Here is a 24353-nt window from a genome sequence, read left to right on the forward strand (position 1 = left end):
TATCTACTACACGTGTCGTGATTCCAAATGAGCCGTTTTCTTACGGATACAAAAATTCATTACGAAACGAAAACTAATACTCCGTCAACTGACTTTACTTGACATCATTTTGTTTCATTATAATTTTTTTTAATGTGCGCAGTTAATACTGGAAATCTATTCAGGGAACGGTTTACAAATAATTTTTAACTATTGGAGATACTGTGACAACGCAAAGGATAAATGCCCGGGTGAGAATCGGAATACAGCTATCGTTACTGCGAACACTATTTTGTAGTGATGCAGCTGTTTTAATGTCATTACATATTTACAAACATCTGTAATCCGCATGCAACGTGTGTTACAGCTCGCCAGGAACGTTTTTCAGTTAATGTGTGGGCGGGTATTGTTGACGGTGTACTCATCGGGCCTTTTTTTCTTCCGCCACGACTTACCGGCGCCAGATACCTCCACTTCCTTCAGAACGAACTACCAGGTCTTCTTGAAGAGGTTCCATTGCATGTCCGACGTGTGATGTGGTACCAACATGACGGGACACCACTTCATTTTTCCCTGCAAGTGCGAGATTATTTCTATTGCATGATTATTTCTGTTCCGCTTACAAAAAAAAAAATACAGCGCAGGAAATAAATTTTGTTGAACTTTCCTTTCGTCGCTGGGAAAGTGAATATAATTTTTGATAGGAGAAAAAAAATACGGATTGGCCTGCCCTTAACTTTGAATAAGTTCTGATTGCGTCACTGTACAAAGGCTCCCTTAAGGCCTTGCTACGTACTGCAAGTCTTCTCCCATCTCAACTAATTTAACTTGAAGTTCCCTGTCGTAACGGTTAAATGGGTTGGGTAGGGGGGGGGGGGGGAGGTGTATGTGCGCAGGAATACTAGTGACTGCTCAGTGAAGGAAGAGAGGGCGGGGGAAGGGGTAGGAAGTAGCGTGCGCCCGCGGTGTAATTGATAAAGGGGGCGCGTTCCAATATTTGCCCTGGCGACGTCTGGGAGCTCGAAAGCTGCGGAGATTCCCGTCTACGTGTCTTAGGGGCCTTACACGGGAAGGGAGGGGGGAAGAGTAATAGCATGGGGCTCCAGGCTGCACCGTGGAAAATTAGAAAATTAAAACTCTTTGAAACAATCATTTTGAAGCCATGCTCTGGAACTCAAATTTTCGATCAAGGGGTTTTTGCTTATTTTGTCTTAAGAAATTTGAAATATTCTTTCCTGATAAATTGTACTCGTATAAGTTAAAAAAAAAAAAAAATGCTACCGATTATAATGTGTTGAAATCGCGAACGTTAAATGAGGCAGTGAAATCTTCTGAAAGATTTTTTTTCCCCTTCTTCTAATACGCCTCCATGAAAAAATGAATCGCAATCGAAATGTATTGACCAGCACTTCAGATCACATGGTGGTTACCTTTGAATAGTTTCTTTTTTTTTTTTCTCGTTGATTCCCATTATCTCCCACAGAAAGCTTGACAAACAAGGAAAAGGAAAATGAAAAGAGGTCGACGCGGGGTTCTGTGAAGTTGTCCTGCCAGGGGGGGGGGGGGGGGGGGGGGGGCTGTCCGCTAGAAGCCAGCTGGCACAAGCCCCAAAAAACCGCTCTTCTCTCGACTTGTAACATTTCTGTGCTGGGCGCGGCAGGAAACAGCGAACCGCACTCCTACTCCTGTACTCACTCGGTACAATATGAAACAAATGATTTTTACTTAAATTAATTTAAAGAAGTAATATGAAGAAGAAAAAGATAAAAAAATTTAATCAAAATAACCCATTAATAACGAAATTAGTTTATTCGTATAGAAAAATTGCTAATTATTAAATGCATGATTTATTATAAATAAAAAATTGGAAAGGACTCAAATGTGTGGAAATGTTATCCACTTGTACAATTTAATGTGAATTATCCAAAAGAATAGAAAACGATCACAATGCATACGAAATGAATCCAATTATAACTAAATTAGTCGGTAAAACTTTAAATCAAACCATTAAATATATATATTTTTTACTTGTATCACGTTTTTATTATTATTTAAGAAGGGTCACGTTTATTTTAAAATTACGATTTAAAAATTTTCATTTGAAAGTTCTTTACAGGAAACTGCATGTAATTGAACTTTTATTGCCGTGAACCCATTTGTGTTTATTCATGTTTAAACCGATACTGGCCATTCATGTATAGATAGTAATTATGACATGTTCATTTCACTGTCTTACGTGTTAACATCATGGCCGCATTTATCTCTTATTCTTTCTCATGGCTCGGTCGTGCACGGCATGTTGAGCGTATCGTTTTTTTTTTACGACGTTACTTTCATTCAAGGGCTATTTCTAAAATATTAACTTTATACCTCCCTTGCATTTATTGTTCTTCCACAAATATCAACAAACAAATATTAACGTGCTGTAATATCTGTTGAAAATATACTGTGGCAGATCAACAAATGCAAATATCAACAGATATTCACTTACTGTAATATCGGTTGAAAATATACTGTGGCAGATCAACAAATGCAAATATCAACAGATATTCACTTACTGTAATATCAGGTGAAAATATACTGTGGCAGATCAACAAATGCAAATATCAACAGATATTCACTTACTGTAATATCGGTTGAAAATATACTGTGGCAGATCAACAAATGTAAATATCAACAGATATTCACTTAAAGTAATATCGGTTGAAAATATACTGTGGCAGATCAACAAATGCAAATATCAACAGATATTCAATTACAGTAATATCGGTTGAAAATACACTGTGACGGATCAACAAATGCAAATATGAACAGATATTCACTTACTGTAATATCGGTTGAAAATATACTGTGGCAGATCAACAAACGCAAATATCAACAGTTATTCAATTCCTGTAATATCGGTTGAAAATATACGTGTGCAGATCAACAAATGCAAATATCAACAGATATTCACTTACTGTAATATCGGTTGAAAATATACTGTGGCGGATCAACAAATGCAAATATCAACAGATATTCACTTCGGTTGAAAATATACTGTGGCGGATCAACAAATGCAAGGGAGGTAACCGAGTTAATATTTTAGAAATAGCCCTTGAATGAAAGCAACGTCGTGAAAAAAACGAAGAACTCAAAATGGCGTGAGCGACCGTGCCTTATACTGCTATCTTGGTGTAAACGTTAGTGATGTTTCAGGCGCCGAGTTCCGTTTCTGATAGTAATAAATGGGTGGCAATTTAAGACGGATTAGTTTACGGCACACCTCTCGCCTTAGTGAAGGAGTTTCGCTCACGTGCCGTGAACGCGAGATAAATCTTCACTTGTCGGATTCGGGCTTTTGATTAGCTCATGCGAAGCCGTGCGGGCCTTCATACGGAGGTCTTGAAGAATCGCGGCAGTTCGTCTTCGAACCAGCGCAGACGACCTTAATTTCAGAGGATAACGCTTAATTTTACGTTCCAGCTTTATTGCTTCCTATCAAAGGACTTTGTTCGCACTTCCTAAGCCCCTCGGATAAATCTTCTTTTTTTTTTCGCCCTGCAGAAGGCTTTTTGTGCGCGCCTTAGGTGGTCTAGCCAAAAACACATCTAATTGAGAATTAAAAACATCGCACAGAGTCCTACGTCGTTGAAATTGTTGATCCTTTTTTAATCTGTAAAAAGTAATTTGCTAGTGTACATTCAGCGTTAATTATTATAATTTATTGTCCATTATTATGATTTTAAAAAATGCTAAGTTATGATTCATATTTTTTTGTAATATTATTAATTCTAGTTTGTTGGTAGGTATATACATCAGTGCTAAATATAAATTTTCCTTATCTGTGAAGATTTTTTTTTAAACACGTGTACTTAAATCCGCTTTCAATTTTTTTTTATCTGCCTAGTTTCAAAAACCCTGTCTTCTTGTAATTTATTCATGGGCGATAAGCTGAAGCTAAAACAAGAAAACAAGTAAAGCATCTTCAAGTGCTTGTTCAAAGGCGTAGGAAACGATAGTTAATTTCTTTGCCAGAGAAATTCTCTCGAGATCTTCTATTGTACGCTCTTTGTAATTGAGAACTGATCTTATTACTTTGTTTTACTTTGAAATTTCCAACGCTTCCTAGTACTGTACAAATGCAATTTACTTTCTCCTGGGCTATTTTAATGTGAATTCCACCGTCTTGATCTCGAAGGGATTAGCTGCAAGATAAGCTGCGCCATTATCATCTTACCAGAAAATACATTTACTGTAGTGAATACTTGAATACCTCTTCCAAGTGAAGATCCATCCGGTGCATAAGTTATAATTTACTTACATTTTAATATGTTTATGCTAATTTAATTCTGGGTAAATTGTGCATGTAGAATTTTTTCTAATGAAGAACGTTAACTAGATTACCTTGAAACTAAAATGTCATTATCGCTTTTGTAACACTTTCTAAATAATTTTTGGCGAAAAATTTTCAAATTCTGTGGCAATTATTTTTGATGTTCTGAGGTAAAATGTTTTTGTTACACAATAGGCTTATTTCCATCATAACTACCATGAGTTATATTCTAAATAATTTCATCAGATACAAAAACCTGCTTCAGTAATTCTATTGTAACCTATGAACAGTAGGCCTATAAAACAAAGTCGCTATTCGCGTCTGTCTGTCTGTACGCTAACTACTTCTAAACTACACTGTGGAATTTTATGCAGTTTTCACCGGAAGGTTCAAAGATAGATAACTCTCGATGTTTGTAATCAAGTCGTAAAATGACGCTTTAGGGCGCTTTAATGGCTTGCGCTGACTTAATAATGACTGATATATCAATTAATGTACTACAAAATTGTGGGTCATAAATCTGAGTATAGATGTAACCTTTGAGTGCTTTTAACTTGGCCAGCTACACTGTTAAAAGTTTTTCACGTTCAATTTACAAAGAACGCTGTTTACAAATTATTCAAGTATATTTGTAAATTTACGACTAAATTGGTAAATTTACGGACACTGAGTTTCCATACTTGGAACTCGAATCCACAAAAATATTCAAGGATAATAAGAAAACTTCCAAAAACTTCCAAAAACTAGCTAAGTCTACAGAAAGACCACTTTATTTTGTGTGTTCAACTTTGTTTAGAACGAAACATACAACTTGGAATTCGAAATACGGCTAGTTTCTACGAAGATTGAGTTATTGGAGATAACGAAGAATTCTTCGTTTATTTGAGTTAAACTCTCCGTTAAAAATGCAGTAAATTTGCTGTAATTTCTAACCGTGCATATGTAGCCTTATCGCCTGTGACTACCAAACAAAATGTGTTTGTTGTCGTCTCATGAAGCTGCTAACATTGTTCAAAAAGAATTTCTTTAGTTATAGGCAGTATGTGTCAGTAGGTATATACTTTTTAAAAATACCGGACGCTTACGGGAATTTGATACCTATGAATACTTATTAAATATAAATGACACTACTGTAGTGGATTGCGTCTGTACCAAGCCTAGGTGTGTCGCTACTTGCTCCTTGCGCAATTTTGCCCTTTTTCAATTTAATTTTTTGCAGGTCATCAATGAACCTTTTTGACGCATGTTTTCATGCTAGTCGAGATGCTCAATTTCAAGACATTTGGTGAAATGAAGCAAAATGGATCATACTGCTATTTTCAAACTTTTCAAAGACAAATACAAACACTTCATACGCACACGTGTTTCACTGGTATGAACAAAAATTTTTCCTAAATCTTTTGCATATCCCGATATCAGTTTCTTTCATGGAAATCAAGTTGAGATTGGATTCTAGCCTTTCACAAAGCGAATCCACGAATTTATACCATCTCTATTCATAAACCATCTCATTGAAACGTTCGTTGAAAATGTTTAAGACGGGACAGTAAAATTTCCCAGCACCCGTCTGGGTACGGTCGACCCGTACAGGCTATTGTTTCCACTTTTGATGCTCGCGAGCGGTTTAGAGCGAGCTGAAAAAAAAAACTCCGTTAATATTCCTCTCTCCCCTAACCGTACCCCGTACCACCGGTTCGCCTGATCGTGTAATCCGGCCTGCGAGGCGAGGGAAACCCTCACAGCCTCGCCGCCGGCTTTACCGTGTGCTCCGGGCCGTGTGACGTCAGCTCCCGGCATTCGAGAGACCGGCGAGAGCCTAAGGTTTGGGAGGGGGGAAGGCTTTAAGGCTTAGGCCTGCTGTCAGATACGCGAAATAAGCGAGCTCGATGCACCCGTATTTCCCCTCCTCCTACCCCCCTCCTCCAACGAGCACACTCGCTCGCTGTTACGGCCACGGAGGTATATAGCCTGTGGAGCGGATTCCGGGTGTAAATGTTGAAGTCGCTCTGACTAGCAGTTGGTTAGCGAAGTTAGGAATAATTGTGAAAATGCTATTGGCAAGCATGATAACCAAGAGAACAGACGTACTAATTAATGGTTTCCAGATAAAGACTTCTTGGTCCTCTACATACCAGACTTGTGAGACGGACGCCCCAACTAGGCAGTCTGTGATTTGACACTTTTTTTTTGGTTAGAGGTTTCTCGTTGGCCTAGAGGCATTCCCATAAACTATAATTATTTTAATAAACGGCTTTTTTTTAATGAATTTTGGAATTTCCCCCGAATTTCTAGCTTAATAATTACAGAATTAAAAGATGGCGGCCAAGACGGGCGACAAGATGGCGGATGACATGACGGTCTGGTGATTAGCACACTAGTAGGTAAAAATTAAACTCATATGATTGCAGCGCAATCTAGAAACTGGCGTATCTACTACGTGGCACTAGCGCTCTTGTATCGATTACTGAAAACAAGGTGGCTGCAGCGCCTTCTAGCTGACGATGTGTGTTAACGAGCGCCTCTGGTAGCTAGTATTGAAAATAAAGATAGCGACCACGCCCCTTAGCAGGTGATGCTATTATTCCTTCAAATTAAAAATAAAATAAATGTCAGAATATGTGGGTTCTTTTTTTTTAACCGTATTTAATTTTCGGTCTGGTGAATGTCTCGATAGTCGTGCGTACAAAGGCGTATGTTTTACAATCCAGAGTTACTAGAATTCAAGGTTTGAAATTACGTCTAGTATATGCTTATAAACTTCCTTCCAACATGATTGTCACAGTAGTCGAGTTGTGAGAGCAATGAGCTGGTAATCTGAAGGTCATGGGTTCGATTCCCCCCACCTCAGAAATAAATTTAACTTATATAAATATTAATAGGAACCACCATAAGAACTAACACAAAACGATTTTTATAGTAGAATTAGACAATATCTAGAAAAATATAAAAAAAATTATGACTAACCACGATGGTAATGCGCCTAGCACACATGTCTAGTCCGATAGCACTGCGCATAAACGGCCTCAAGGTCGGATGCAACTGTTCGCAGATCATGGGCAATACCGCACTCAACGGCCCATTTGCACCCAAACGTCGGTACAGGCACACTTTTCTATGAATAAATGTCTCCGCACTTTCCCCTTCCACCTGTGGCATACAATAAAGCTGCCGTTCGAAATTTGAACACGCCATTGGTCCATCGTAACGTCTCCGTACAGGATTGCGGATTAAAATAAAAGACGAAAATGCCCGATCTTATGCATCCAGCGACGGAAACGTCCGAACATGGCCGAATCCTGACGATTGACAAGCCACCACCAAAATCGCAGTTCCAAAGGCAATACGTTGCTCCAGAAGTCTCCAAATTCATACTGCTGACAGTTTTACAAGTTTTGCAATTATTACTATACTATTATAGTCTGTTTCACGCTTAGATTGCAGTACAGAGGAAATGCCAACCACTGTTGCTAGATTAATACTCCCCGGCTTGTTAATATATATAAAAAAAATTATTTTATATACAATTTATAATTAAAATAAATCTTAATTTTTTTAAATTTCAGTTTTTGTTTATTTTTCTTACATGAAATAGTGTCGTTTGACACTATTATTACGGTTGTGTACATTAAAAAAAATCCATTCAAAACACCAATTATTATTATTATTTTACAGGAGAAACTATGTGTAGCAGTCAATCACTATTAATAACTTGACATGCCATTAATTATGTACTTTCTTCATACAGTTATTTTATTATTAAATTATTTAAAACATTTCATAGCAAAAGGTTGAAAACAAAGTAAGAATAAAATATTTATGAGATGAAATACTACAAGAAAATGCATTTTTAAAATTTTCTTTCCAACTTTTTTTTTAAAAAAATAAATTTTATCTTGTACATTTTTAAAACTGTTCATTTACATTATAAAGTTGTTTCTAAAACCTTGTAAGTGCTCTTGTGTATATCTGGCAACAGACCACACTGAAGGAAAGGACAACGCTAGTAAAAGATATCGTCCATTTGTCAGAGAGAGAGAGAAAGAGAAAGAGAAAGAGAAAAAGAGAAAGAGAAAAAAAGAGAAAGAGAAAGAAAAAAAGAGAAAGAGAGAGAGAAAGAGATAGAGTAAATACCCATTAGATTGCACACTGTAATCTAAGACTGAGACATGCGTCAGCTGATGTACCACGCGTTGGCGGACTGATATCCGTTTCATCGCAAAGCGTTCCACTTTGCTCTGCGTGCATCTACGAGGGATCCGTAAAGTAACCACAGTTTGGTCATTAAAAAAGATTTTAAACTCGTGATAAAAAATTTTTATCGACAGTTTTAGTTTACTACGTATCTGCTTCACATTTTCACATAGACACCAACTCAGTTCCAAGAACTTTTCGTAAACGCTGTACCAGTTTATTTAACCCCCTTCTGCATAGAATTTCGCGCCTGGAAATTAAACCAGTTGACAGTCATAATTTTGTAATTTTTTGCGGTAGGTAATTGTTGACCAACGTTTCATGAATTCATCCAAAATTACGCCTTTTTGTTAAAAACAAAATTCTAGCCATTCATTTTTTGATTCTAATGCGGAGATCACATAAACGTTTTTCAGAGATTTTTACTGGGCGTTTTTACCTAGGCTACGCGCATTGCGTATTCGAAGTCCATGATGCCTATAGCCAAGACGGCGAACTTCTATGCAGATGGGGTTAAATAAACTGTACAGCGTTACGTAAAGTGCATTGGAACTGAGTATGTGAAAATGTGAAGTAGATATGTAGCAAACTAAAACTGTCAATAAAAAAAAACTTTTTTTCCTCACGAGTTTATTTTTTTTTTAATGACCGAACGGTACTTAAAAATTAAGGACATCTCTCGTATATCACTGCGAGAATAACAACTGGCATCCGCGGTATCGCCGCCATTTGCAAACCGCGCTAGCGCAATCGCTAACGCTATCGCTTGACGCGAAACAAGTGAGTCACGCGGCAATCGACCTAATCCTTATCGCTTCTCCTCCTTCCTTGCGGAAACTTGAAACTGAAGAGCGCGCGCGCTTCGCTGTGCTTGCGTCCCCGCGTTACGTCTTTACGACTGGTTTTCACGACATACTCGACTTTTATGCCACCGCGCGGGTCTCATGGCACACAGTCGCATGTTCCTCGGTTTTTTTTACAGCTACAGTAACCTTTAATACGACATTTTTTTTTTTTTTTTTACTGAAGCAAAGCCCGGTCGCGTCTAACTGAACACTCCTGAGATCAAATTTCGAAAGAAAAAGAAAATGTCACTGCGTGTAACTGCACACAGGAAGGTCGGAATTCGAACAAGCTTCTGCTGCTGGTTCACCACGAAAACATTCATTGTTAACTAAGGTACGACTTACGGTATAAAGTGCTTCCCAAGAATAGTTTTTAAAAATATGTATAGAGCCACGGAATTTTCGCGCATTCATTTAGTCGCAAGCTAGAATGCAAACCTCCACACTGTCGCACTGTGTTCATGATTGGACCGCAGTTATCTGGACACGCCCCTCTACGACCGTGAGCCAACGATGTCCAGCTATGAGAGACGTAAGCGAATCAGGTAGTGCCAAATAACGAGGATAAAAATGTTCTCGCTAAGAAATCAACCAATGGGAAAGTAAACATGGGTCGAGCACACCTATATCTTTGAATTCTATCCTGAGGCCAGAGGAATCCGCGAAATTTCCGGGACTCTAAATATGTAGCATAAAAATTTTTTAATTGTAAATAATAGAGAAAGTATGTTTTATTTAGCTGGAAAAATTAAAGTCAGGATAATATTTAATCAAATATAATATTATGGCCACCAAAAAAATTGTTCGATAACGTAAATTATATAATTGAATTAGTTAGCAGTAACACTAATAATTTACGTACATTTTTCTGACGTTTGGCAACAAAAAAAATAAACGGTCAAATTTTTGAGCGGCGTATTTAAGCGCAGGAACAATGTTAGTTTCGAAATTGTTTTCTAGGCAAAGTTGTAAAATATTACGATGAGTTACACAACAGTGAATAAATAAAATGAAAATAATGTTCCGCTTTTTTTTTTGTGTAGTTATATGTGTTAAAAAAATAGGGTTGGGTAAGGGTGGGAAGGGGAGAGAGAGAGATAGAGAGAGATAGAGAGAGAGAGAGGAAAGGGGGAGGGGTAGTCTGGGACAGAAATTTTTGTTTTTTACCCTCTTTTTTTCCCTTACACGCACCACGTCAACATTACTCGCTTATCCACCGTGCAGCTATCAATTATGAAGCGTATATACTTAATTATGAACGTGTTCTCGTGGGTGTGTCTCAGAGCCAAGTTTCTGACGGTTCGTACGTCGCATTCACGCTCTCTTTTTTTTTTGTGGCGGGGGAGGGGGGGAGCCAGGTTTAACTCGTCGAAAACGAAGGCATTCGATACGGAAAAAAAAAAAAAACAAATATTAAAAATTCAGGGTATTATTTTTAGAAAGGGTTTCTGCCAGGTCAAACAGTAAGGAACAGTCCCGATATTTGTTCTTGGGGTGAATTCGGAGAAACCATGTGGATCCGAAAACCGGATGGCTGTACCGGGTCTTTTATATACTTAATGCGAGTCCAATGTTTTGTTGTCGCTCCAGCTCTGTGTTGGTTTGTTTTGTGCTCTTTACAGTGGAAACTGTTGGTTGCAATACTCCTTAAGGTAGTACAACGTTGTTGGGAATAAATACTGCTACTCTTTCAATTTGTCTTTTTATTTTGTCTCTAGACGCCAGTCTTTGGTGGATCTTTTTGAGAATGGTGTTGTGCGTATATGTGAATGTAAACTTTTACACCATGACAAAAAATTTTCAACGTCATTGACTGTACGAAAAAAAAGTCTAACTTTTTGTGCGCAATTAATTTTTGAAACAATTAAATTTTCTTTGTGTAATTTTTTTTATATAAAACAATAACGAGAAGATTAAAAATCTATTTGTTTAATTTTGGTTCATCGAAAATTATCACAAAATAAAAAATCCTATTCGAAATGTATTATTATTATTTGCTTTAAAACATTTTCAAATAATTTAACCAGAATTATTTTTACAAGTTCACAGAAAATGTAACAATATCATTTTTAAAGTTTTCTTTTAAAGTTAAACAATTTTTTGTGGATGTTTTGGCTTTTAATATTCGTGTAGTTAGTGATTTTGTCGTAGCAATCACGAAACAAGAAATTACCAGCGAAGTGGTGCAGTTTAAATTGATGGTGTTCAGCACAAATGTAAATAACATGTATTCACTTCATAGCATCTTTAATGACTTGGTTGAATTTCTTTCAGAACATCTCGGATATCCGTTATGAGCTCACGACGTAAAGAAAATCATAAATCTGGTGGTATCGAGTTTGTAAGGGCGCCATTGAATGCGTAATGGATGTTGTTTATAGTTGAGTCGTCAATCTTCTTCCAAACGTCGTTTTTTTTTTTCACTGCTGGTCTGCTGAACAAATAAGCGAGGTGGTTGTTTATCAATTGCATTCTGTAACTTATATAAGCGCTACGTAAAACACTTTTACAAACATAAAAAAACAGTAAAAAATAATTGTATGCCTACGACACATTATTTAATCCAATACAAGATATATTATATAGGTAGGCCTATATATATTATATATATGTGATAAGTATTTTTTAGTACAGTAGAACCTCGATTATCCGTGACCCGATTAACCGCGCATTGTGTTAACCGGGTTCTAAATTTAAACTTAAACTTTTTGGGGGGTGCGGGGGCAGGAAACCAAGCCCACTAATTCATTAAGGAAGGGATAAGAAAGGAGAAAAACTAAAAAAAAAAAAAAAAAAAGCATTAAAAGTATAAACGAACAGCAAAGAAACGGACTAGAATTTATTGCCACTGAGAAGAAATACTGGTCCGGAACATCTTCGTATCAAGTTGTAAATGTAGTTCATATTTTTCATTGAAACTGTGTGTTTTAGGTCATTACGAATAATTTCATTCGTACATATTAAAAAAAGTAATAATTAGGTTCAGTAATACTTGCTTATTTGTTTTATATAAATTACTTATGAAATTTTGCTGTACTGTATAACCGAAATACATTTCAATTCGCTTATCCGTTCTCACTTCCCCCCCCCCCCCCCAAATTACCCGTGTTAATCAAGGTTCTACTGTATTTGTAGTTTAGCGACATAATTTCGAAATAAGCTACTGTAACATCATAGCTTGTGTTTCGTGATTGACTGAGTTTCAGGCGCATGTCTACCGCCGTCACACGAATTAAGAGCAGTTCAGTCGCTGAAGCAAACGCGGCCTGAATGGCCCGGCCAAATAAGGCTATGGCTTCTCTTGCAGACGGCCGCCAGTTTGTTCGTCGTGAAATTAAACGTAGAATTTAATAAAAAAAATGCCCTTGCAGTTAATAAAAAATTATTAGTAAGTTTAAGAAAGAATTTCGGCTTTAATCTCCAACCCAGACGCTCGTGGTGCGCTGGGGCCCGAGATTAAAATTCGTCGAGAATATTTTACGTTTTTATGTCTTCCAGTGCTCAAAATGATATGCAATTGTGGCCCCGGGCACGAAATTTTATTTATAATTAATTAATAATAACGCCCCTCGCGATAAACAAAGGAATATATGAGTATTAACGAGTGCCTGGTTGCCGCGGAAGCGGATAGATAGCGCGATTCGTTCGGTTCGCGTCCGTCACCGTATATGGCAGCACCGTAGGGGTATAATATTATTTCGTTTTTATAATACGATTTTATAACAAATACGCATCCCAAATGCATCAAACTTATTTATAATGTGTTACAATATTTTTTGAAACATTGTGCAAACGATCCCGGGTGTAATTTGAATTTTTATGTATAACTATAAAACACCACTGTTCGTACAAAAACGTATTTGAAAATTCAACATTACTTTTAAATAACCGTACCGATTGTGCTGAAAATCGGTGGACGATCGTTAAATTACATAATATTATTAATTCAAACGACGAATACATAATTGAAAAGTCAAATCGATGGTTGTTCCAATCGAGTGGAAGAGAGATAGATGCGGCGCAAGCGTACAATGAGCGTAACGGGATACATCGTATTGGGACAATGTGCGTTACGGAACACTTTTTCGTGCGTGCAACCGGCGTTCATCGATTTATTAGACGTTGTCACGTCAAAAAAAGTGTTGGGATCCAAATGGCGTTTTTTTCCTGTTTCTGTCGTTCCCTAAAAAATTTTGCCTGGAATTCGTTCAGCACATTCATGTATAACCGCGCTCGAAATTATTTCCAAGTCAATAAACTCACCGAACTGAAAATATATATTTTTTATTTGTAGATTTTAATTCTGTACAAAAGATGTCGTGATTTTTATTTTCCGTCCTGTTTGCGGTTCAAATTTGTCAGATTTGGAATGCCGTTTGAATGTCACAACCCCCCCCCCCCCCTTCCCAAATACCAGAGCGACTGCGCGCGTGATTAAATGGAAGTCTGTTTACGCGATCCATCGCGTTATCCCTGTAATTCAGTTCGCGCGCGCCGCGCGCCGGGATTTTCGCGAGCGCATTCGGCGGGAACAGTTGCAGACTTGCCTTCGCGTCACGGGTTCCGCCCGTTCTAATTAGGATATCTGTCAGGTCGTTCGTGCGGTTGGGCTGGTGAGGGAAAGAGGGGTCACAGGGGTAGCTTTTCATATCCGTCCCGAACAGCCTTCACAAACCCTGACTGCTGCTGGGGAGCCGGCGCAGATGTCAAAACGATACCGCCATCGCACAGTGCAGAAAATTTTCGGGTGTCTACATGTCACGATGAAACTGCTTTCCTTGTTAGTTATTTCCCTTATATGTATATATATATATATAATTCACACCTTCACGTTCTTTAATTGATTCATGCAACGGGGAATTTTTGATTTAATACAAATTTTTTTTGACATAACGCAATTGCAGCTTTGCAGTGATTGTCATGGAGAAAAAAATTCAAGAATGCAAGATGAGAAAGAATAATAAAGAATGAAAACATAAATATTCAACTACAAGCATAAATCAGCTGAAGTTCGAACGATGAGACTAAACTGGTATTTATAGGGGAACACGACGACAACAGCACAGAGGAACACGGTGGGCTAAACGAAGACAGTTTCAACCGGAACAGTAAGTGCAAACAGACGGCAAAGAACCTGGACGAAGCAGCAAACATACCGACACAAAAAAATTAAAATTAAAACAGGCCTTGTTCTTGCTATAGCCTACTGCGTTGTTCGTCTGTGCTGTTAATTTTTCATGACCAAATTCCTTCTACGAAATTCTTGTCTGATTTAAAGTTTCAACGTCTGTGCTGTGTCGTGTTTGTGTGTGTGTGTGTGTGTATATATACATATATATATACATATATTAGTAATCCTCCTTTTTCTCAGTAATGCCGACAGTTACGTCCTTTGATCTGTTTTATTTTATGCTCCGGCTAGGACAGGATAAAGACTGATTGCGAGATAAGACAAACGAAACAATAATTGAATTCAAAAATTTCCGCTCGCAATTCTTGACTGCTAGGAGGTTCACGTTATGAACAAATTTAATATGGCATTCACTCATCTACTGTGACGTTTGTATCGAAAATCACGGAAGGACTTAGGCCGGCTTGCACAGTCGTGACTTGAGGCGAAGTGGTGTATTCTTCCACTTGATTAACCTGCCAAGTTTTTGCTCGGACTTCACTCGCCGGCTTCTGCAAGCGGCCCTGTTTGTTCAGTAATCAAACCCCCAAAGACGTTTACGCTTCAGACCTCAAAACTGAACCAAGTATTGGTGTCGTGACCCTTCGAGGCAGTTGTCAGACACCCCGTTTCTGCTCCGCTCATTGCGTTGAATTACAACGTAACATCGGTTGTGGGGTTAATTTTAATCATATCTTTGATACTGCAGTAAAATGTGTTCCGCAATGGTCAGCAAAAAAGGGATCATAAAATCAAATCCTGACAGTTAAATATATGCCGCTACCCCCCCTTAAACCATCATTTATTAAACAGCAACCGCAATGATGTGCTTTGGACAACCAATGGCATTAACGGCATTGTAGCAAAACTTGACATTGGTTTACTTTACTTGTGTTCCGTTTTTGGTTTCAGCTGCAGTGCATAGCCTGAATTACTGAATATTTAACACGAGATCTTAAATTAAAACATATGATGAGTTCATCGATACCTTAAATACGTTTACAATAACGAATAAAATAAAAATGAGACGGGCCTGTTACCAAATGTATAAAAATTAATTGAAATGTAGGTATAATTTACTAATCAAAGTTATGTTCGAGAATGTGTTGTAATTGTGTTCGATCTCAATATTTATTTAGCAGCCAAGTAGTGATAGCCTGTTATCGAGGCGTGCCAAGGCAGGGCTGCCATTGTCTTAGTATATGTATATACTTTTTTTAATCAAAGGCGCAGAACGGGTAAGATTTACAAGGCTTTACTTTTAATTTAAAAATAATAGGAAACACATTTTTGATTTCAGTGGGGAAAAAAGAATTCCCCTATTGGCGCTTGAGATTGTTATTAAAGCTATGAATTTTTTTTATCATGAAGAATTCCGGATGACGCGGGTAAAAAAATATATAATTCCTTGAAATACACTGTTATAAATTACAGTAAAAATAAGAAATTTTCAACAAATTAAAAAAAAAGATTATTCTTAGTTCTATTTAACTGTTTTTTCTATAATAAAAAAACCTACCCTGGATCCAGATGCACAAGTTCTCTGTTCACGTTGTGAACAAAAAAAATAGGAACGTGGGAGTTAAATAAGTGTTTTTTTTTTCCTTCTGTGGACACTTAACAAGTTGTTGAAGGTTTGACCCCAGTTGAGTTCGTGTTCCAAACGAAGCTTGGAATTTACGAAGCTAACCCGTTAAGTTTGCGAAGATCGCTGATGGATGATGAATCGCAACCTGTGTGTCCTTCGTAAATTTAAGGCGAAAATTCTTAACGGTGTACTTAAGCAATTTTTCTCGTCGGTGGCGCAGTTATTCGCATAAATATCTCCAGTCACAGCTCGTGGCGTGAAAGGAAGATTGCCTCGGGGAAGTAAGGGATGAAGAGGCAAGAGGGAGAGATTTATTGTTTCTCAAACAAGCGGTGACGGGCCTGCGGAGAATCAAAGATATATAAAATAAAATAAAAATGAAACGCGAGATCTTGGAAAGGAAGGCAGAAATGGCCATCGATTGTCAGGGAAGTCGAGGAGCAAATAGCGTACACAAACGGAAAAAACGAGAACGTTTACAAAAGATCCAAGGGGTGTTGTGTTTGTGTCGGCGAGGCGGGATGACAAGGGCGAATCTCTCCGGCGCTTCCAGCGCGGTGTCGCCTCTAAAGCGCAAGGCCGTGGCCTGGCGCGCGCGGTCTTCTCGTCGTACATGGGGACAACCGTGTGACATTTTAGCTGTAACCATATCTTTACATGGCGGAGAAATGAGGATAAAGGTATAATGCGAGTCCCTTGAGTGATTGTACCGGGTGTGTTATGTCTAAATATAATTATGGAAACACGTGAGTTAGCCCTTTTTTGACGTGACGTTTAATAAATCGATGAACGCCGGCTGCACGCACGAAAAAGTGTCCCGTAACGCACATTGTCCCACTACGGATGTCCCACTACGGATGTGTCATGTTATGCTCATTGTACGCATGCGTGGCATCTCTTTTCCACTCGATTGGAGCAACCATCGATTTGACTTTTCAATCATATTTTCGTCGTTTGAATTATTAATATTACGTAATTTAACGATCGTCCATCGATTTTCAGCACAATCGGTACGGTTATTTAAAAGTAATGTTGAATATTCAAATACGTTTTAAAACTTAGACACAAAACAATTTTTTTATTAATATAACATCTGAAACAACTATTTCCAATATGGCTTCGTGGCCGTGCGGTTAGCATCGCTGATTACATATCCAAAGATTGACTGATCGAATCCCGACCGCTGAATTTTTTTTTTTTTCAATCTCCTAAATATACAGTTTAAAAATGAAATACGGAAAATGGAGCTACTAATTCGCACTCAGCTCATTCTAAAATGCTGTTCGTAAGCAGACACCGCTCGGATCTCTTAAGCAGTTTTCAAATCACGTGGTTTCTTCTGAAGCTCTGCACACCGTGTGTGTATGAACGTTAGAGGGGGAAAAAATTAAAGTATTCTGTGCTTTGGAAAAGCTTTTATATATGCATGTAATCAATTGAAGTAATTGAGGTGCCCTTTAAAATTAATGAAATGCAATCCTATAAAATACAGACTACTTTGGTTCGTTCGTTTTATTGCACTAATTAGATGAATATTACGTATTTTGTGTGCACTACGTCAGATTTCTCTTACCGCAAATTGTTATGTTCCGGATTGATTTATAATTATTTCATGGCATGTTTTAACATGAATTCCCCCCCCCCCCCTTTTTTTAGGAAACTACAAGAAACGGGAGCACCTACGACTGAGGAACCTACGAACACGCGACACGTTCGGCCAACCAATCGGCATCGAAGACGGCACCCACGGTGGTTGCACGGCGGTGAGATAACTCGCCTCCCGTCGAGGTAGTCCGGAAAACTATGATCCAATGGCAGACCCCAATCAAATAAGTAGGTATCATTGGTAGTCATAAATATCACAGATATGTATGTACAATTTTTCCATTAACTGGTTTCTTTCAAGAACCAATTGTTGCAGTCCAACACACGTAGGTGTTAAGGGCTCCGCCTACCCGGGCACACACACGGCGCGCAGAGGAATTCGGTCATCGGCGGTGTCACGCGCGGATTATGCCACAAGCAAGATATAGTGTTTTATTTCTCCCGGAAAAGTCCACAAGTCCAGCTTTTTTTTTTTTTTTTTTTAACCTTTGCCGCCGTCTCTCTCCGAGAGAGAAAATTCTGATGAACGTCTTATCTATCGTACTGCCGGGGGCTAAACTCGTGACGGAATCTCGGCGACACGAAAATAGGCTGCTTTGAAGCGCCCACCACGGCCAAAATACACACTCGAGGTTAATAATAACCACACCGTCGCGTCGTACAGCCCGCCCCCAACGGCAGAGGGGAAAATCTGGCGCCAAAATATCTCCCCGCGTCTCCCGCGATTACGAAACCCACGGCTGCAAACGCTAAAAATGCGTAGTAGCCCTATTTCATTAAAAACCGTTTGCAATTTAAAAAAAAAAAATATTGGTTGTCTGTAAAGTCGGTTTACGGACGATAGTTTAAGGTGACAACGTCATAACAAAACATTGATGAAATTATTGCATACTTTTATGAATAAAATTGAATCATTTTTATTGAATTATCACTATTTTGTATGGATATAAAGAAGGAGTGAAATGAAATCTACAATTTTATTGATAAATTTACTTTTATTTGCACTCATTAATTCAAATAAGTTTATTACTTTAACGAAGAGATTATTTTAACTATAACATTTATACATGTTTGCTATTTAACTTCTTCCAATCTGTGTTATTCTATTAAGGATAGGACGATGATAGGAAAAGTAGGAAACGAAAGGGAGAGTTTCAAGTTTAATGTGCCTCGAAAAAGTCAAATCGATGGTTGTTCCAATCGAGTGGAAGGAAGAGAGATAGATGCGGCGCAAGCGTACAATGAGCGTAACGGGACACCGCGTAACTGGACAATGTGCGTAACGGGATAATGTGCGTAACGGGACAATGAGTCATCCTTTTTCGTGCGTGCAGCCGGCGTTCATCGATTTATTAGACGTTGTCACGTCAAAAAACACTGTAACTTATTAACTATTTCTGTACATTGAGGTCTCCGTAACGAAAATATCTACCCGAAAAAACTAACCTCATAGAATTCCGTCAAAGTTGTTCAGGTTATATTTTTAAATTTTTTATTTTTCGTTTTGTTTTCTCGTTATTCATGCACTATGCGATATTTCCTTTTTTTTTTTTTTAACGGCCGTTCTAGTACCTTGAAGTGGTTGAAATTGGGGGGATTGACCTGTGTGGTTACCATACCTGATGTCGCTCATTCATGAGCCCAAACTCCCGTCTCTCTCTTTCTCTCTTATCTCTCTCTCTCTTCCCCCCCCTAGACCTTTCTACTTCCCGCGTAGTCCGCCCGAAATCCCCGGGGCAATATCCCGTGCATTATTCCTCCACGTGAATTATTCCCCAGTTCAGTTCCGTCCGCCCGTCACTGCTGTGTGTTCCAGTGTTATATCTCCCTCCAGGGGGTGTGCTGCGGTGGGTCAGGGCACGGGTGGGGAGGTCAAGTTATCGCGCATACAGCTGGAAACCAGGAAATTTCGTTGAATTTCGTATGACGTCAAGGTAGAATCCAAAGGCCCCAGATGTGCTCAACCTACGTTTTTTGTTTTTTCCTTCTATTGCACTGGAAAAAAAAAACTTTTTCCGCACTTCCACAAAAAAAAAAAACCCTTCGGAAAACAAGTTTCCAAGCAGGAAATATATCGTAACTTTGTACTGCACGTGGCTATGGTTATTTTTTTTGCACATACGAAATACGTTTTCGAGTTAATACTGAGTATTTCTTACGATAATTAACGTAATAATTTATTTTTAAATTGATGTTACATTTAAGCATAATTTTTTTTAAAAAACATTAAGAAAAGATAATCAAATTTTTCAACAATATGACTATTTTGTTGTATCATGCTTATTATGTGCGCAGTTACTACTGAAAAGAAAAAAAAACTACGGTTTACAAATATAACGTTAATTTTGCTGCTGGGACAAAAGCATAAATTTTCGGGAAAAAATTCGAACTCAGTATTGCTGCGAATATTTTTTTTGTAGTTATATATTTGCTTTAATGTAAATCTGTAGTGGTTTGTAATTTTACATGTTATTACCGTTCCATTTACAAAAAAAAAAATATTTACAATGCAAGGATTCATCCTTGTGACCATGTCTGTCGCAATGCTGAACGAAACGTTGACGTTGCCAAACCTCTAAAGCCACGGTAGTTTGTTGTACAATGGCTGCGAAAGCATGCAATCCACTATATATTATTGATCCAAACAATCCTCTCTCTTAAAGCTGGTTTTTTTTTCTTCCCCAAAGCAGATTCGTTCGCTTGCCTTTTATTACGTGGTAAATTCTAGTCGTGCGGATGTTCGAAGAGAATGATGGTGGTTGTACACTGTTTGCAATTACAGTAAATTAACGGACTTTTCTACGAACGCTAACTCAAATAAACGAATAGTTCTTCAGAAATTTAAAATAAAAGAATCTTCTTAGAAACTACGCGGTTTTTTTAATTTCCGTTTGTTCCGTTCTAAACAAATACAAACTAACATTTTGACAAAACGAAGAGTGTTCTTATCAGGTTTTTTGAATGTCTTGTATGTATACCAAGAATGTTCTCTTGAATTCGTTTTCAAATAAAGCGATGTCAGTGTCCGTAAATTTACGAAGTTGGTCGGAAATTTAACGAATATCATTGGACAAATTGTGCCACCGTGTTATTCGTAAATTGAAGGTGAACTTCTTTTTTTTTTTTTTAACAGTGTATAACTGGGGTGGGTAGGAATGTGTGTTGTAGGGCTGTGGGGTTTTGGGTGAAGGGAAAGGCACCTCGAATATCGACAAGGGTTGTGGAAGGCGCGGGGAAGCATGTAGTTTCGAAGAAAGATCGCCGGTAAACCCTCTCAAGTCTTCCTATGTGCCGCTCCCCGCTATTTGTCTCCCGCTGGAAAAGAAAGTTCTCGAACGGCGAGAGTGATGAAGAAGCTTTCAAGCTTTCAAAGGGGAAAAAAAAAATTACGAAGATTCGATCTTTCAAACATGCGCCTTAATAGAATTTTTAATTATCCGTACAAAGGGGCCATGGATTTTTCGCGAAAAGATTCCGAGAGTAGCTGGAAGGTAAAACACTTTGGCGTCGTCTGTGTTTCGTGATTGGGCGAGGTTCTTTTCAGATACATGTCTACTGTTACAACACCAATCATAGTAATTCAGTGCGGAAGCAAACACGTCCTGAGTGGCTCTCGCTCGCAAACGGTCGCCAATCAGAAGGAAGAAACCGCTTGTGCGGGTATAGCTATTTGCAGTCTAATAGACGTTCAGATTTTTTTTCCGCAAAAAAATGAATGCCCCTATCCATACAATATTAACATAAGAAGGAAGCTGTTATTAACTTGCGAGAGGTTCGAACAGTTACTGTAAGAAAATGAAAGATTCTTTTTTTTATTTAGAGGAAAAAGGGTGATTTTATTGCTTACTTATCAGTCTTCACCTGCCGGTTACCTCATGTACGTATCTCGTTTCACTGCTTCTGCCGTTGTTTATAACGGTCATTTCGCATGGACGTGTGGATGCTTCCGACAATTTTAGAGCGTCAACAGTGCAACAAATATAATAATTTTGGATTAAGTTGATCGGTAGATTTTAAATTTATACAACCGCTACTTTTGGCCTTTTCATTATTAAAAATAATATATATAATTTGTTTTATACCATCTTAATATTATCTTAAATCGCATTGCAAAGAAAATTTGTTATACGACCACGTTATTAGTGCAAGGGGTGAAAAATAGTGTTTGTAGGTCAAAACATTACGCCTTAGTGGCGTATAATAAAAAAAAATTCGTTCTATGCTATTCAATACTGGATACATTGAGTTAAAAACATACGTAATATTTTTGCTGCATGGAAAATTATCCAATATTTAATCGATTGTTTTGTAATATTGGAGAACATAAAAATACATATGATTACATGAAGTTCTTAAAATGTTCCAAAACTTTATAGAAGTTTCCAAAATATTTTTAGAAAAAATAGGTACCTCTAAATCTACCTATGTCTGTAAGCTGTGTCGAAAGGGATTTTTTTTTGTTTGTAAATTAATCCTTGAATTTTTTAATGTTGAAATAAATATTATTAGGCCCACATAATATTGAACAATAATAGCAACTGAATGATGCGTGATTTTAATACTGCAATCCTAAACCATTATGGAAAAAAAGAATGGAAACGGTAAAAAACATTTAGAGCAAAATTGAACTAAGGGATAATTTTCTGCCCAAAGAGAGAGGCATTTTGTAAATAAGTTTTCTGGTTTAACTTTTTTTTCTGCTCACAAACTGGCATATTACGCAAGTTCTTTTAGACGCTGACTCGTTACTGATAGCGATAGTGTGTTTGCTTTCTAGGGTAAAAAAAGAAAAAAAGAACGGAAATAGCAAAGTTAAATAAAAAAAGTTTCATTTTTTTTTTTGCCAGCGTTATCTGCCATCAGTAATGTGGAGAAACAAATTTTCGTTGTTCATTTACTCTATCTCTCTCTCTCTCTCTCTCTGTCTATCTTGGGGGAAAAAAAGGGGGGGGGGGTAGTTTATGCCATCGCTCTTGATGGTTGGGTGTGAAGAGAAGCTATTGTGAGGGGGGGGGGCTAGGAAACCGGCAGAATGTTGAAATTATGCAGCTAATTCTAGGAAGTGGGGAGGGGTAGGGGAGTAACGCCTCTTCTGCAATTCTCCGCGAGGGGGAGAAATTCGTGCTGGGAGGGTTGGTTAGCCACAATGCCTGCCTCGCTATTACAGACGGGCTAATAGAAACCATCAGATGACGATCCCAGGGGAACTTTACGCAGCCAGTTATTCCAACCAGTAGTTCCAAGAACAGCCGCTGCGGAATTGCGAGAACGTACAACGGTTTCGGGGTGGTTGAGTGGTCGGATCATCTGCCTCCCGCCTCTGGAGATTCTGGTTCGATTCCCAGTTGGTGAGGGGGGGGGGAAGGGGGGAAATAAAAGGTGAACGCTATCTTGAGCAGGTGGGCGGTTTTCTCGGGGTACTTCATGTTTCTTCTCCCAATTTGCCAGTTCATTCCTGAGCTGCCCCATCCTAACGTTTCACTCCCCGAAAAGTCTTGTGATAATCTCGATGTCGACGAGACGAAAAAAAAAAAAAACACCTGATTAATTCATTTGATTTCGGAGACCCGGCGTTGTAGGCCGAAATCATCGCGTATTTCAATCTTCGTTACTTTTTTTTTTTTTTTTTTTTCGATTATGGTTCGTTCTAGATAGTTTCGTAACGCGACGTTGTTCTCGATGTCCAAGGTAACACAAAAAAAACTATCGCTTTGCAACGAGAGGGCACGTAGCTATCGATTGTGGGAACCACACATAACTTAGAAACACACAACTTAGAACAGTAATAACTTAGAAACATCGAAAAAATCGACGTAACTTAGAACTGTCATATGTAAGTTAGAACGATCATAAGTTAGAAATACGTAACTTGGAAACACACAACGAAAAATCACACAACTTAGAAACGTCGTAACGTAAAATGTCACAACTTAGAAACTCACAACTTAGAAACACACAACTTAGAACAGGAGTAACTTAGAAAATTCTATCTTGTGTGTTTCCAAGTTGTGACAGCACCCCATCGATTGATGCTGCCGGAATAGGTGAGTCGTGGAGATGGTGTTCGTATTTTTTTTTGCCATAAACTAAAGTCGACACGAAAGAAGTCTTAACGTTTTACTGACTGAACGCATCCCGAAGAAAATAATGATGTGTAGTTATTCTACAACGCGTTTCGTTTGATTTTTCATTGTGATCAACTTATTTTAGGTTTGGTTGGCTAGGCAATTCGAAATGGACAGGTACACACAACGGCCATGGCCAATGGTAAATACCTGTTAGTGTTTTTTGGAGAGATTTTGGGAAACCATCTGAAAAAAAAACTAAATCAGGGTGGCCTATCTCGTTTATAATTTATTCGTAAAGTTTGTAACTAATAACTATTTTACAATGTTTTTGTTTATAAAATTTCTCTGCTTGTTGAAGTCACTGTTAAAAGGTTAGAAAGTGTGAAAATATTAGCACGAAGCAAGAACAACAATGAGTTGATCATAAAAAAAATACTAGCTCTCTAATTTTTATTTTCATTAAATTTAGATTTATTTGGTTCTCACTCGTAAACTGTACAAGTTATGGCACTTTTCAGAAATACCATATTTGTGCTTTTCAGTGTGTGTTGGTATGTGTGCTTATGCAGAAGCTCAAAAGAATTTTGATAAT

General features: G+C 38.0%; 1 long non-coding RNA gene across 1 annotated transcript in view; it reads left to right on the plus strand.

Annotated features, from left to right (window-relative positions):
• Positions 1-24353, plus strand: part of LOC134540011 (uncharacterized) — a 63900-nt gene that overhangs the window by 38508 nt on the left and 1039 nt on the right. The window lies entirely within an intron of this gene.

The sequence above is a fragment of the Bacillus rossius genome, chromosome 16 (assembly GCF_032445375.1).
Source record: "Bacillus rossius redtenbacheri isolate Brsri chromosome 16, Brsri_v3, whole genome shotgun sequence".
Lineage (NCBI taxonomy): Eukaryota > Metazoa > Arthropoda > Insecta > Phasmatodea > Bacillidae > Bacillus > Bacillus rossius.